This window comes from Canis aureus, chromosome 26 (assembly GCF_053574225.1).
Source record: "Canis aureus isolate CA01 chromosome 26, VMU_Caureus_v.1.0, whole genome shotgun sequence".
In the NCBI taxonomy this organism is placed as follows: Eukaryota; Metazoa; Chordata; class Mammalia; order Carnivora; family Canidae; genus Canis; species Canis aureus.
The window spans coordinates 46,371,402-46,387,038 of NC_135636.1; the positions used below are offsets into that span (position 1 = coordinate 46,371,402).

Below are 15,637 nucleotides of genomic sequence, written 5' to 3' on the forward strand. Positions count from 1 at the left end.
TTAACCATTGCTTGGCATATAGTGGGTTTTTAATAAACATTGGATCAATAATGATTGAGGAGAGAAAAAGGGATTACTGTAATACACGTATTGCATGTGCGATGTAACAAAAGCTGGCCGGAAAAGACCTAGCAGTTGCAAGGGATGTTTCAGACACTGAAAGACTCCCTTCCTGTTCTGCGATGATCCCAAGGGAGAGCTGCAGGCTGTGACCTTGTAATTGTTTGGTAAGGATGTCCACGTCAAGCTCTCATTGACTTATTCTAGATATGGAATCACTACCAGTGGTTCATCTAGGTTCTACATTGACCATCAGAAGCAAATGAACATCAGATGAGATACAGATGCGGACACAAACTCATCTGCATTCCATGCAAACTATGGAAATGGTACAGCATCACATTCACATTTAAAATGGCATGACCCTACAACCCCCAAATCATCAGGGTGTTCAGAGTCATACACGAGTCGCTAGGTAGAAAGATTTAAAAACCACGTGTTGGTGACCTGTTGCTTCTGAGAAGAGAAGACTTCCTATTCTAAACAGAAATCTCATTATATTCTCCATGGCATGTGATAATGATAAAATGCAAATGATTTAGTGTCAAAAGTTAGTGCAAAAGCTGCTGGGCATACAGAGAAATGGAAAGGGAAGACATTTTGGAAAACTTAGAAAAGATTCTAAAATTATAATTGTCGCAAGCCTAGGGAAGAAAATTAGCCATTTTACCAGACACCGCGGTAGAGGAGAAAATTTGCAAAATAGATTTATAGGGAAGGAACCTCAACACAGACAAAAAATAAACAGAAAAGAGCAAAGTCAAGCACCACTTGTAAGTAACCTTGAAGAGATCAACTCTTTGATGGATTAAGCAGCCTACCTAGAGTATGTGTCTGTCTGGCAATGATTAACTACTGGGTTGAAAATGAATTTATGTGAAGTTTAGGGTGCCCATTTGTAAGAGCAACATATATTAAAACTTTGATAGAAAAACACTTTATATGAAAGTCAAATAAGGAAAAGCTTTGCTTCTCTTCAATGAAGTCAGTGAGGATCATTCAAGATCGTTAGCACACTTGCTTTGTTTCAAAATCATTTGAGCAACCTAAAAATCATTTCACAAATAGCAATCTCCAATCAGTTCTCCCTATTATTCAGCTGACTTCACCGTCTGGGCAATGTTCATCTCTTTGTTTTATGCATGCAAAATATTATAGTTATGATAATAGCTACCATAAATAATTTTGTATTTTCTGTTTTCTTACTGTACCACAAACATTCTTAGGTTGCTGCGCTGTTTCTACTGTTATCATTTTTATAACAACTGAGTAGCCTATATCAACAGTACATGATTGTTTATTTTTGTGTTTTTTTCCTAATTTTTCTTTATTAAAATATTATTGAAGCTTTTACATTGTTTTTTGAAGGGAAAATATTTTGAATTTATTGTTTCATTACAGACGAGTTTGAAACTAATATCAAGACAAGAAGGGAATTACCCATGAATGTCATTTTGAAAACATCAATGTTTTATTTATGTGCATCTTCAATTTCATGTCATAAAAACACAGTATAGATAGAATTTTATATTCTATACTTTCCATTAACATTATGCCCAACATATGCTGTTTTCTTCAGTGATTTTTTTGCTAGCTTCTCTATGGTTACTGTAGCTCACATTATTCTGTCTTGTTTTCTTTAGGTAATTGACCATTCTCTGAAATCAGTGCCCTAATGAACCTGTGTCCTGGTGTGTTCTCTGTCTCCTCCCACCAGAAATGTAAGTATCATGAGGCAAGGATGGCCTCATGGCCTGTCCTGCCCAATGCTATCCGTTCATGGCCTGGAATGGGGCTAGACAAAAAAGTGCATACTCAATCAATAATTACGGACAAATGAATAAGTGAAATTCAGGCTGGGTGTGGTAGAGGCACATTTTGAATCCCAGAGCTCTGACTCCAGAACTTTTCTCTAATATAAAATGGAAGAATAACCCACGCGTCATTTTCCTTTCTGCAATTCCCCCAGTGTGGTGGCAACAGTGAGTCTTGGTTTCTTCTTTTTTTTCTTTTTAAAGATTTTATTTATTTATTCATGAGAGACACAGAGAGAGAGGTAGAGACACAGGCAGAGGGAGAAGCAGGCTCCCTTTAGGGAGCCTGATGCAGGACTCAATCCCAGGACCCCGGGATCATGACCTGAGCCGAAGGCAGACGCTCAACCACTGAGCTACCCAAGTGCCCTGAGACTTGGTTTCTTAAAAGAACTATAATTTCTTCCTGTTGCAAGGGACTTTATGATTAATCTTTCCAGCTCCTTTAGGAAAAGGAAAGTTCTATTCTCAAGATTGAGCAGGAAACTAAGAACAACCAGTGGTGCTTGGTTGTTCTTGGCTGTAAATATTATGACATACTATTTGATGATACTATTTTATAATACTTTAGTATTGTAAAAGAGATTTGAACTTTGAAGACATCTTGGAACCTGACATAATCTTAATTCTATGAATTACCACCTGCATGAGGTGCTGCTCTGTCTTGGTTTCCTCTAATGCAAAATGGGAGGAAATAACAATGCCCTTTCACATGGTTATGGTAAGGACTAAGAATTAAGCAAATCTGCATAAAAATCAACTGTACACGTACATTTGTATATAACATTGGGTGTGGTGCTTTGTATGTTGAAAACATTCCGTAAATACTGTCATCATCATCATCACCACTGTGATAGCAGTCAGTTTTTTCGTAAGCCCCAAGTAACTTTTCACTGACAGAATTAAAATACCAGACTTTAAAAGTATTCCTTTAAACAAAGAGGACACATTCGAGGCTCTACCTTGAATATTCCTCTTACTTATTTGCATTGCAATATGCTCTCTTGACTGGAAGAGAAAAGGAAGAATGGCCAACTTTTTGCTAGAAATGGTGCAGAACCGTGGGTTTGAACATGCAAATGTATCATTCATGTGGATGTCATTTATCATGTGTGCTCAGGATGGGAGAAATGTTAAGTGCTGCTGCTTTTGACTATAAAAATCCCAGGGGCCAAATTATGTAAATTCTTATGGAACTCAGGAGAGCATCCTGCCAACCAGTGGACATAATAAATGTAATAAATGTTGTTGATGTTGTAATGAAGATACTTCAGTTTCTAATAAAATGGTTTCTTTCTTCAGGTGATTGCTTTAGGACCAAAGGCTTTGCTTGAAGGTGAAGGGGATTTATTTATTTATTTATTTATTTATTTATTTATTTTACCTAGATTCATAAATTAAGTGAAAAAAAATCCTGTCTGAAGCAAAGAAAGACTTTCCTCCTACATGTAGGGGCACTCAAAGGCTCTAGGACATTCTGTCTCAGATGCAGCACCTGCTGGAAATTTATAGTAAGAAATACAACTTACTGTGCTGACTCTCATCCTTTCAAAAAACAATGTTTTTTCTTCCAAATACTTATTAAGTAATGATGAGCTGTAAAATCAGAACATAAATTAAGAACATGTGGTCATGGTCAGGAAGATAATCCATTTTGTATGGATACGGTCCCAGGCCATAGATAAACAATGTCACCCACCCACAGTAGCTTCATTATGGAGAGAACAGTCAAGATCTGCTATGCTCTACTGCACTAATACACTCCATAAGCTCAGCGACTTAACCATACAAGTTAATTTCCTAATCATGCCAATTCCACTCTAGTCTTGTTACCCTTGAAGGCCACTCTCTTTAAATGCTGACCCGAAGATCCAGACCTTTCCCATCTTTCAACCTCAACATCTCATTATTCCCCCACTGGGATCAGCACCAGAGGGAAAGGCTCTGGAACTCACACCCTTTCTGTTTTGCTTCCATTTGCTTAAGACCACAGGCCAAAACCAGTCATAGTACCGCACAAGGAAAATGGAAAAGATTTGAAGGTGGGGTCACATATGTATTCAGTGAGCGTAGAGTGTAAAGATACAATTACCAGAATATATCCTGAGAAATACTAGTGCTTTAAGATACTCTGTAGGAAAATACAAAAGGACAGGGACATCTGGTTCACTGAAGCACTATTGTTAATATGGCCTGTTAAATACTCACTTGGAAATTCTCAATACGCATTAGCCCATTGTCAATTCTGAGAAACCGTTCTACAAATAAGTATGATTATCTTTGCTTAATCTAGATGTGGTTTTTTTTTTTGCAAACTTGATAGAAAATTCCTTTTCATAATGTCCATGAAGTTAATGTGCCATTAACTCACATTAAAAAAGTATTGCATTAGGCATCTTGAAATACTAAAGAGAAAAACATAATGGACACTTAATAAATATCATTCGCAAAATTTAAAACGAATGAAAAGTCACTTTTCAGACCCAGATATATCCGTTAAACCAAAATTTGAGGAACCAAAATCCTATACAACACCTGCATTAAAGTTGAAAAATAAAAACCCTAGGTCCAACAACTAGCTTTTGCTTACAAGATGCTACATACTAATTTTGATGGGTTTTTGTTGTTGCTGTTGCTTCCCCTATGCTGACTTGAGTGGTTTTTTGATGTCATCAGCTACTTCTCATCTGCCTAAGATTTCACAGTGGAATTCATCAGGGTGTTATGCTCAGCTTGTACAACTCATCCCACACTTCCTTCCGCATAGGAATTTAGGAATGGAACCCAAATACTCCATTATGATAGAGAGAATCAAAATTATATGTTGTATAAGCCATGCTTTAGATGGTGTTCCATACTAAAAATCTCAAAAACTCATTGTAGGGAGACTCAGCAACAGGCACAGTGCTGCTTGTTCATTCCATAAAAATCCAATTCAGTGAGGCCTGGAGCAATAATCAGGCATTGTAGCAATAGCTAATGGTCTGCCTCGGGTCTAGAGAGTGGCTGGTTGTTGGCAGCAAACCACAGAAACTGGGAGGAGAAAACAATACGGAAGCAATATTATTTGCCATCTAATTCTCTGTAATCCTGAAGGGTGGTTATGCTGAATGATAATGCACAGAGGAAAGATTAAATATAATAACATAATGTTCATGCTCTGTACCAGAAGTTATTACTTTTGGCATCATGGAGGCAGATGGTTGGCACTGGCCATTGCCAGGAGGTGTTAAGTGGGTAAGTGGTACTGAGGAATACTGTCATCTGTGGGGAAAAATGACAGTAATGAACTGCTTGTAATGCTGTGAAAATTCAATGAATTTGATTAAACACAGATTGCAAAACTGTTTCCTGGACTACCATTGGATACAATCATTTATGCTGAAATGTGCTGTCTCTGATGACAAGTCAGACAGGAAAACCACTGCTTTTGATGCCAATTTGTTGAGCAACCTGACACAAGAGGTGGCCAAGGACATGAAAAGAGCCCTGTCCTGCTAGCCTCCTGCTGTCCCCAGGTTCACATACACGTGCTGGGGAGTTTTCTAGAAAGGGTAAGGTCAGCATAATAAGTCATCTTGGCCTTGGGAAACAAATTTGTGTAAATTTTTGTTAGACCTTTATTTTATATTCTCCATGACCACACTACCTGTATCAGCTGAAGGTACATGCAGTACAGTTTATCTCATGTAGGTCAGACAGGTGATAATAAAGAGGTGACAGAGCAGTTTCATGCATGGAGTTTGCAGGCTCATGTCAAGAGTACAGAAAGAGGTGAGAACAGGAGGCATTGGGGTGGCGCCACACCAAGTGTGGCTCCAGGAACCACACTGACATGCCTCCCCTTCATTACTTTTCATGATGTGATAAATGCAGAAACTGAGAATAAGCATTTAGAAATGTTTAACAATTTGACAATTCCATCAAATCTAATATCAAACAAATGGACTTTGTGGTGTTTGCACTTATTAAATTTTTTTATTTTTCTGCTGGTTAATTTTTATTATACTTTACAAGAGTTCTGTAATGGGTTGGAAGTTTTACTGCAGATAGTTTGAGAATCAATGAGTTGGAGTTGCAGAGGCAGATTTGGTCTTCATTTCCTCTGAGATGTATGGCATTAAGCAAATTAATAACCTATCTATATTTTGGTTTTCTCAGTATTTATTAGATTATGTCATTATTAAATAATTGAATACACCAACAACCACTCATGTGAACTATTGAAAAATTACTAAAATATTTAGAATATCCATGCCTACTCATTTGAACAATGCACAAGTCATGATCAGTTAAGTTCAATAGAACAGAAGAATGAGTGGATCAGGTAATAGACACATTTGCTTCATTCCTGTAATTCAGTTTCTGCAACAAATATTTTTGACCATTTGCCTTTTTCCAGACCTGGTTCCAACTGCTAAAAATGTGCAAATGAATAGAAATTGCAAAGATGCATGCCCATGAGGAGTTTGTTCTAGAAAGAACTATGGTTGATACAGAATAATATCATTAATAAGTAAACTATACAGAGGATCCCTGAGTGGGTCAGCGGTTTGGCGCCTGCCTTTGGCCCAGGGCGTGATCCTGGAGTCCCGGGATCGAGTCCTGCGTTGGGCTCCCGGCATGGAGCCTGCTTCTCCCTCCTCCTGTGTCTCTGCCTCTCTCTCTCTCTCTCTTTCTCTCTCTCTTTCTGTCTTTCTAGGTCTATCATAAATAAATAAACCTTTAAAAAAAATAAGTACACTATACAATGCGTTTGGGATTGAAAACTGCTATGGGAAAATAAAAGAAGCACAGCAAGGCAAAGAAAAAGGGCAAATTTTAAATGCATGGTCAGATTGAGCTTCAAGTTAAGAAACCGTATTTCCACAAAGATACAAAGGAGGTGAAGCTTGCCACATGGATATCTGGAGGAGGGACATTCTAAGTAGAGGCAACAGCCAGTGCAAAGGCTCTGTGTTGACATGATCTAGTATATTTGAGAAGCAGCATAGAGGTCAGAATGGACGAAAGAGAGAAAACAAGAGAGAAGTGAATAGATGAGGACAAAGGCAATTTGAGTCAAAATAGATCCCATGAAAACTTGGTTTTTAACTCTCAAAGAGGAGCCATGGAAAGTTTTGAAGGAGAACTGATGTGGTTTTACTTACATGTTAGAGGATTGTAATGTTATTTCACCAATTCAGGTAAAGATGATGGTGGATCCAACCAGGATGGTAGCAATGGAAGTGAGATGTGGTCAGATTCTGGGTAAATTTGTAGGACAGCATCAACAGAATTCCCTGAGATTAGGTGTAAGGTATGAGACTGTGAGAGACCAAGATAAATCCAGGAGACTTTCAAGGTGATTAGCCTGAGCAACTGGAAAAGCACCATAATCTATGATGCTGCAAGCTGTGAGTAGAACAGATTATATGGCATTGGCATGCATCATGAGTTTCATTTGGGACATGTTAAGTCACATTTGTCTGTTAGACAATTAAGTGTCTTCAAATGTCAAGTATGCAGTTAGAGTCTAAAGTCTGTAGGAGACATAAATGTGGGCATAGCTGGAAATAAATCAATTTAAAGCTAGAAAGCTGGATGAGGTTACCAAAGGAGACAGTGCAGACAGAGGACTACTGGCTGAGATCAGAGAACCTTGGGCTTGAAGGAGTTCTGGAAAAGAAGAGGAAAAGTAAAGGAGATTTCACAGGAATGACTGGTAGGACAGGGAGACCTTCAATGGAGGGTGGGGTTTGGGAGACCAAGGTGGGGAAGTTTCAGGAAGAACTTACCAGTGGTGTCAAGTGCTGCTGGTAGTCATGTAAGATAAGGACAGAAACCTTTGGATTAAAAAATGTGGAGCTCCTTCATGAACATGTAAAGATGTAATGATTTGTGGAATGGTAAGACAAGAGTCATATGGAAGTAAGTCTGAAGGATGATCACAGATGAGTTCAAGACAGAATACAAACAAATCTCTTCAGTTCATAGCACAAGGGAGCAAATATATGGGTCAGTCACTGGTAGCAGAAGTGGGGTCAAGAGAGAGATTTTATGTACATTTTTAGGAGTGCTTCTTCTGGTGAAAACATCAAGTAATTAATAGTACAGGTCATAAAGTGGGAAGACTTGAGGTCTACTCAAATGAGCAAATTTTGAAGACTAAGTGAGAAGCTGTTAGAAGTGAACACAGTCATAACCATGAACACCTCTAAAGCAAGAGCAGGAACCACTGTATGAATTGCTTGTTTCATTTCAATGGCTACACTTTTTAAATTCTGTAAGTGGTGCTTACCAGGCAAATTGCATAGGCATTTGTTTGCAAATGCAGACTCCTTTGTAATCATCATTGAGCAATTTGTACAATCACACATTTCTTCAAACGAGTAATTAATACTGATACTTAAATACTAAATTGATAGGCTTTCTTGCTCTCTTGCTTACAAGCTACTCGCATTCTAGCTGTAATTAAGAATCAGCAGAGACAGTTCTTTAAGGTAATAGGTGCAAGAAATTTTCTGTAGTCTCTACCATCTCCAGTTTTACGTTGATGGGCATTAAGTACAGGTAGAAGGACAAGCACCACTGCTCTTTTTCTTCTCATTGTTTTGTCTTTCAGAACTTTTTCCTCTAATGAAGGAGAATAAAAATATATCATCAGTGTGTGCATGTGTTTGTGTGTGTGTGTGTGTGTGTGTATTTATATTAAGTGCACGTATACACATACCACACATCTTTGGCATGTATAAAAATATTTTGTATTTTATAATATCTCTTACATTTGTAATTTGTAAATTTGTATTTAGTATAATGCATATAATATATAGTTTATTCCAATAACTTGGTACTCACTTATATGAAATACTATCATCTCAGAGGCATAACTCAAAAGCAAAATTTTAGACACTCACATCACAGTCTGTTGCAGATGTTCTTAGTCAATGGATGGTTTTCCTTGGTCATTCAGCTCCCATTATTCTTCCTTCTCGTGACTTTGCCTTCCTTTAGAGTGATGGAGAAAGCATATCTTACGAAGTACTTTGGCCAGAAAGTAACACATATCCTTCCATTTGTGAGAATAAGCCATGATGCGAGGAGGCCTGGAGAATGCAATACACATATATTCTAATATCCTCTTCCAACATAACTTTGTACTATGGAAGGAAACCATGCCACTTTGGTGGCCAATCAGCTATCTGCTACCGAGAATGGGCATTTCAAGATTGATTGATTGATTGATTTATGATAGACATAGAGAGAGAGAGAGAGGCAGAGACACAGGAGGAGGGAGAAGCAGGCTCCATGCCAGGAGCCCGATGCACGACTCAATCCCGGGGTCCCCAGGATCGCATCCTGGGCCAAAGGCAGGCGCTAAACCACTGAGCCACCCAGGGATCCCCAAAATGGGCATTTCAATGTCAAAGGCAATGATATCATCTGATGCTCTTTGCTTAGGGGATGTTTGAAAGAATTTAGAGTTTTCTATATAGAGAAAAGCAAAGGGGAAACATATAAGAATGTTCTAATATGACTTAATCTTTGATAAATCTCTCTACATCAAGGTAAGAAAGTTTTGGTTTTTTGTTTTGTGTTGTTTTATAGGAATTATCAGCCTTGGAAATCTGAAAATAAACTATGAATCTTGTCATAGCCTATACTTCACAACTAGTATCAATTATATATTGGGACCACATGGCATTTATTGCTTTCTTATTTACAAGATCACATTAGTAACCACTGGCAATGATAAAGAACAGTCAACATCAATGCCATCCAAAAGAATAATAGCAGGGAAAAAATAGTGTCCTAGGACAGCATCTAAAATCAAACTTGGATTGAAGACTAGGAAAAATGATCATTCTTCATCATAATTGTAATCATATAAAATATCAAATATTTTCTTCATTTTGACATTTTAATCATACTGCATACCCTTCATATAGAGATATTTCTTTGTTTTGTGACTTCTTTAGTTTATATAAATGCATACATAAAGTGTATTAAATACACATGTCCACACACACATATATAAAATACAACATTAGGCTTGTGTTTTTCATTTTTGGTGGATTGGTGAGTTTTTCCTTTATTTAAAAGTGAAGCATCTGAACAGAGAGAAATGCATGCAAAAGTCATAGTCGTGGAGCTCAGCGAATCTACTTAGCATAATGAACTGAAACTCTTATACTTCAGGGTCACATTGTTCTTTCTTTGACTTAGGGAATGTTGGAGGTGCCTACAAAAAATAGAAACCAGAGTGAAAGTTCAAAGTAAATAGCAAATTATAAAAGGAAAAGAAATCTTTATTTTCTTGATAACCTTTGGCATGTGAAATTTAGGAACTAAGTTGGTCATTTTTTTTCCCAAGGCTTTTTTTTGTCCCAAGAAAACTGTCATTTTTAAAATCCACACTTAAAAGGTAATCCCTATGCTAGCATCAGCTATTGAAACATTACTTCATTCTTAAAAAAGATCATAAGAGTACACATTTTGAGAAAGAGGGAGAGAAGCTTTTCCTTTATCCCTGGGTTGAGCAGAGTAAAAAAAAAAAAAAAAAAATATATATATATATATATATATATATATATATATATATCATATGAGTAAAAAAATCTATCTATCTATCTATCTATCTATCTATCTATCTATCTATCTGGGCTTAGAAAGAAATAGCAGAAGACACCAGTTGGCTATTACAACCTTTAAAATATCCCAACCGCAAAATGTTATGGAGCTGTATGTGCATGATGGAATATTCCATAAATATTTATTAAATGTTTGATTAAATTAAACCCATTAAGAGTATAATCTTAGTGATTATGTCAGGTCTCTTCGATCTGGCCCTCTAGGTCCCTGCTCGATCTTTCCCCGCCCAATTTGCTGCCCTAGGAGACTGGTCTATATGAAATCAATATGCTCCTTTGTCCTTGGGTATGGATTGTGTTTGGTCAATTGGAGCATCAGCAGGAAATTATAAAAGAGGAAGAGAATGAAGGTGTAGCATTTACTGCATCAGGACCCTCCTTCCAGGATTGGCTCAGGCTGGGTGGACTCTCTACTAAAGGGCACAACACCTCTCCGGGCTCTCCTCGCCTCACAGATCAATCTTTCCAGAACCCATTCCTTCCCTTCCCTTGTTTCCTAAATTGTGGCCGGAGTGGCAACAACTCTGTTTTTACTATCCCAGGATAGGCCATTTTGCCTGTGGTTTCTATATACCTTCCCCACACATTTGCAAGATCTCTTTAAATTGAGAGTGCCATCTGTGCCCCAGACCCAGGGTCCTGACTGGTTCAATGAAAATGATTTACAAGATCTGAGGCCTATTACTATAGAGTTCCATATAATTATGTGTAAAAATAAGACATGTCCATAAGCAGACATTAATGCATATGAAAAGAAGGAAGGGCAATGTGGAAATAACTGAAATGCCATGAGAGTTTCAAAGATAGAGAAATTGCTTCTTCTTGGACAATCAGGGAAGATTTCATGGAAGATATTTATTTTTATTTTTTAAAAAATATTTATTTATTTATTCATTCATTCAGAGAGAGAGAGAGAGAGAGAGAGAGAGGCAGAGACACAGGCAGAGGGAGAAGCAAGCTCCATGTAGGGAGCCGGTCGCGGGACTCGATCCCCGGTCTCCAGGGCCACGCCCTGGGCCAAAGGCAGGCACCAAACCACTGAGCCATCCAGGGATCCCCTCATGGAAGATATTTAAATGGGACTTTGAAAGGTAGTCAATATTTCAATAAGAAAACATAGTTTCCAAGCAGAAGAAATAGTACAAAAAAAAGTGAACTTTTTTTTTTAATTGGCATGGCTTATTTGGGAGAACTATGATTAAGTTTTATTGGGATATATAATATATGGAGAGAAACAATACAAAAGAGAGTAAAAATAAGTAGGCCAGAGGTAAGTTGAACTGAAATGTTGGAGTGGTTAAAAATTTGGTAGGCATTTTGAAATCAATGGTGCCAAGAGTGCTCAGCATCACTCATCAGGAAAATGCCAACCAAAACTATGAGATACCACCTCACACCTGTGAGAATGGCTGTCATCAGAAAGACAAAAGATAACAAGTGTTGGCAAGGCTGTGGAGGAAAGGGAACCTTGTACATTGTTGGTGGGAATATAAATTGGTGCAACCACTTTGGAAAACAGTGTGGAGGTTCCTCAAAAAATTAAAACTAGGGATCCCTGGGTGGCGCAGCGGTTTGGCGCCTGCCTTTGGCCCAGGGCGCGATCCTGGAGACCCAGGATCAAATCCCACATCAGGCTCCCGGTGCATGGAGTCTGCTTCTCCCTCTGCCTATGTCTCTGCCTCTCTCTCTCTCTCTCTCTCTGTGACTATCATAAATAAATAAAAATTAAAAAAAAAAAATTAAAACTACAGTTATGTATGGTCCTGCAATTCTCCTTCGGGCTCTATACCTAAAGGAAATGAAATCACTGTACTGAAGGGTTACCTGCATCTCCATGTTCATTTCAGCATTGTTTACAATAACCAAAGAGCCTAAGCATCCATTGACTGATGACTAGATAAAGAAATTGTCACACACAAACACATACGCACACATACACTATTCGGCCACAGAAAAGAAGGAAATCCAGCCATTTATGACAACATGAATAGAGCCTGTTGGCATTATGCTAAGTGAAAAAAGTCAAACAAAGACAAATATTGTCTGATCTCTCTTATTTGCAGAGTCTTAAAAAAAAAAAAACAAAAAAAACAAAACTCATGGAAACAGATCAGATTTGAGGTTGCCAGAGGGGAGAGTAGGAGAGTTGGGTGAAGATGGTCAAAAGATACAAACTTCTAGTTATAAGATTAGTAAGTTCTGGGTTGTAAGGTAGGGCATGGTGACTATAGTTAACAATATTGTTTGTATATTAGAAAGTTGCTAAGAGTTGTTACCTATGTGAGGTGATGAATGTTTACTGAGCATATTGTCATTACCATCTTGCATATACATATATCAAATTATCATACATCTTCAACTTACACAATGTTATATGTTAATTGGGTCTCAATAGAACCAGGAAAAAGGAAAAAAATATGCACATATCAGAAAAATAACATCAAGGGTGAGTTTATGATTGTATCTTATTGTGTATAAAACTGTCATCAGTATATTAAGATTTGAGAAAAAAAGCTGAACTTTAGGAAAATTAATTTAAAATAAGATTAAAAGTTTAAGAAGGAGGCCCTTTCAGTGGAATTGTTAGTATCTGAGCTGAGATGTAACAGGTGACATTAAGAAAAAGAACTGACAAGAAAAGTGGGGCTTGAGAGCCCGTTGTATAAACACATGAGTTTGAGGACTGTGTAAAAGATGGCTCCAGATGGCAGCCCGGAAGGATGGAGGTTGCATTCATTAGTGGTCATTTGGAAGTCATTAGAAGTAACAAATTACAATGAGGGAAACAACTTCCATTTTGATAAAAATAAACATAATTTCTGCCAGCCCACTATTGAGATGAACACGGGAAGCAGATTGTCACAAATGTGGATCTGGAGCCTTAGTGAAGAGGGCAGAGCCAGAAGGTAGATCTGGGAGAGGTCTAAAAGAGAAGTTCATGGAATCATATGAAGAAAATGAAACTTGAGTGAATGCTCACCTACAGGAAGAGGAAAAAAGATCAAGAGGCATGAGTTGAATATGTCGTATACAGCATAGAGTTAAATATGTTAATGCATAGATAGGGTTTAGCACAGTGCCGGGTTCAGAGTAAATGTGTTTAATAAAAGGTTGGCTATTATTATGATTGAGTGAAGGGAAACATCAGGACATTGGAGTGCTATGGATGACAAGAGCCTTTATAGGACTGATTTTGCTATGGTTTCATATGCTCTAATGTTGGGACATGCAGAGATATATATTTGAAATATATCTATAAAGACAGAGATGGAGAAAGAAATAGGTCAAGAGATAGTCTGCTCTCTGGTTGTCCCCCAATATTCTGCTTTACTGGGGTCAATATTGGTCTTTTGCATCCCTTTCATTGAACTGTTGAAAGCTTGATGAGAGTCCTTTTCAATATCTCCAAAATCGGTGAAGAGCACAGGCCATCTAGTCAGACTCCTGGATTGAATCCTGGCTTCATTTCTGCCTGGATCTGTGAGGTTGGGCAAATTGCTTACTCTTTCTGTTCCTCAGTTTGTTCCCCTGTAAAATGGGGTCATGATATTAATCTCCATCACTCTGAATTACGTAAATGAGCTAAGTCTTTCAAAAGCAACTTTGCTGGCATAACCAATAAAGGTTAGATAACATTGTATTTGCTGTTTTCTGCTCCCGCTAAATTATATATCTCTATTCTTCTATCACTTTCTACATCTGTTTTTCTCTTCCCAACAGAGTATTATCATAACTGTTGTAGCTGAAGTATTGGAGTACATTGAGGAAGAAACAGCACTGTGCAAAACAGGATGAGTATCAGCTTACCTTTGAATAAGAAGTATCCTGGAGCTGAGGTTGCCTGGCCATCTCAGCTGTGAAGCATTTGTAAGACCTATCAATCCCACTCAGGACCTATCCCACTACTGTAATAATCTTCTCAGATCTGTATTATTCTCTATTTTCCGGGCTGAGAGACATAGCAACACGATGTAGAGGGAGACTAAATAAATTACCTGAGTTTTAAAAAATTAGTCAATGAAATTGGCAATTAGCATCAGAACTGAAATCCGTTCTGGAATATAAAAATGGAATCCTCCATGCATACAAAAGTGTTCTGATCCCGAAAAGTTTGTCATAATTTAAAATATCCATAAACAACTTAAAAGTCTCTTCCTCATTCCTCCAACTAAGTGAAACCAAAATTATTCTCTCAAATGGAAAGATTTGAATACAGTATAAAAGAGAGGTAGCACATGATTGCCCTGATCTGTTCACACTGTGTTTTATTTATATGTGTGCTTTTGTGCAAACACAGGATCCTAATGCTTTTAAGAGGTAAATGTCAGCCATTGTTACCATAAACCCTGCCATCCCCTATTATTTATAGGGGATAAGAACCAATCTGATTCACAGGGGTTTGGGTGTTTTTTGTTTGTTTGTTTGTTTTTTAATACCTGCCAGGATCTGTGGCTATTTGAGTTTGTAGCTAAGTAAACACCAAAGACACATTTCTATTGGCTTATTGGATTTTTATATATCCACATTATTCAGAGGAACTGACTTTTCCAAATTCAAGCTTGGACAATTAATTTATTCAAAAATATTAAACATTCATATTGAGCCTTTTTATTGGTGATATGATGTCAATGATATTTTATTTCTCTATGTTTCCAGTGTCAAAAATATTGTCATTTTTCATTTACAAGTGTGGGACCCAACTGACATGCCCCAGGAAAAAGAATGTCAAATCCCTTTGTTTTGTAGCCCACAACCTAAATATATAGGGTTTTTATTTGTCAATCATACCTCAGTGATGCTGAGGGAAAAGGGAATCAGGGGCCGTTAGCAAACCCAATTGCTTATTTACCTCTATTCTTGTCAAAGGCATATTTTCATAAACATTCACACACTGTAAATCTTAGAAGAGTGGAATATTAACTAGTTTTATTTTTTTCTAATCACTGGCTCATTTAACATGAAAAAGTAAATGACATCCTGGCTTATTTCATTTATTTTTTATATTGCTGTTTTACTAAAACTGTAAAAGAAAAAGGCCTTAGGTATCATAATGTGCAAGCATGAATGATTAGCTGGATGCAAATGCTCGGTTAATCACTCAGGAACACCATTTTGGGGTCTACATGGCCTTCT

The 15,637-nt window shown here is 37.5% G+C and overlaps 1 long non-coding RNA gene across 2 annotated transcripts in view; it reads left to right on the forward strand.

The window, feature by feature from the left end:
* The window catches only part of LOC144298868 (uncharacterized), a 267,260-nt gene that overhangs the window by 124,756 nt on the left and 126,867 nt on the right, over window positions 1-15,637 (forward strand). Inside the window, exons 6-7 of one of the 2 annotated variants that reach the window (XR_013365740.1) lie at window positions 1,704-1,781; window positions 14,225-14,843. This is a non-coding gene — a long non-coding RNA (uncharacterized LOC144298868). Of the gene's footprint in view, window positions 1-1,703; window positions 1,782-14,224; window positions 14,844-15,637 lie in introns of those variants that run through there. The other variant, XR_013365741.1, reaches the window with a different exon arrangement.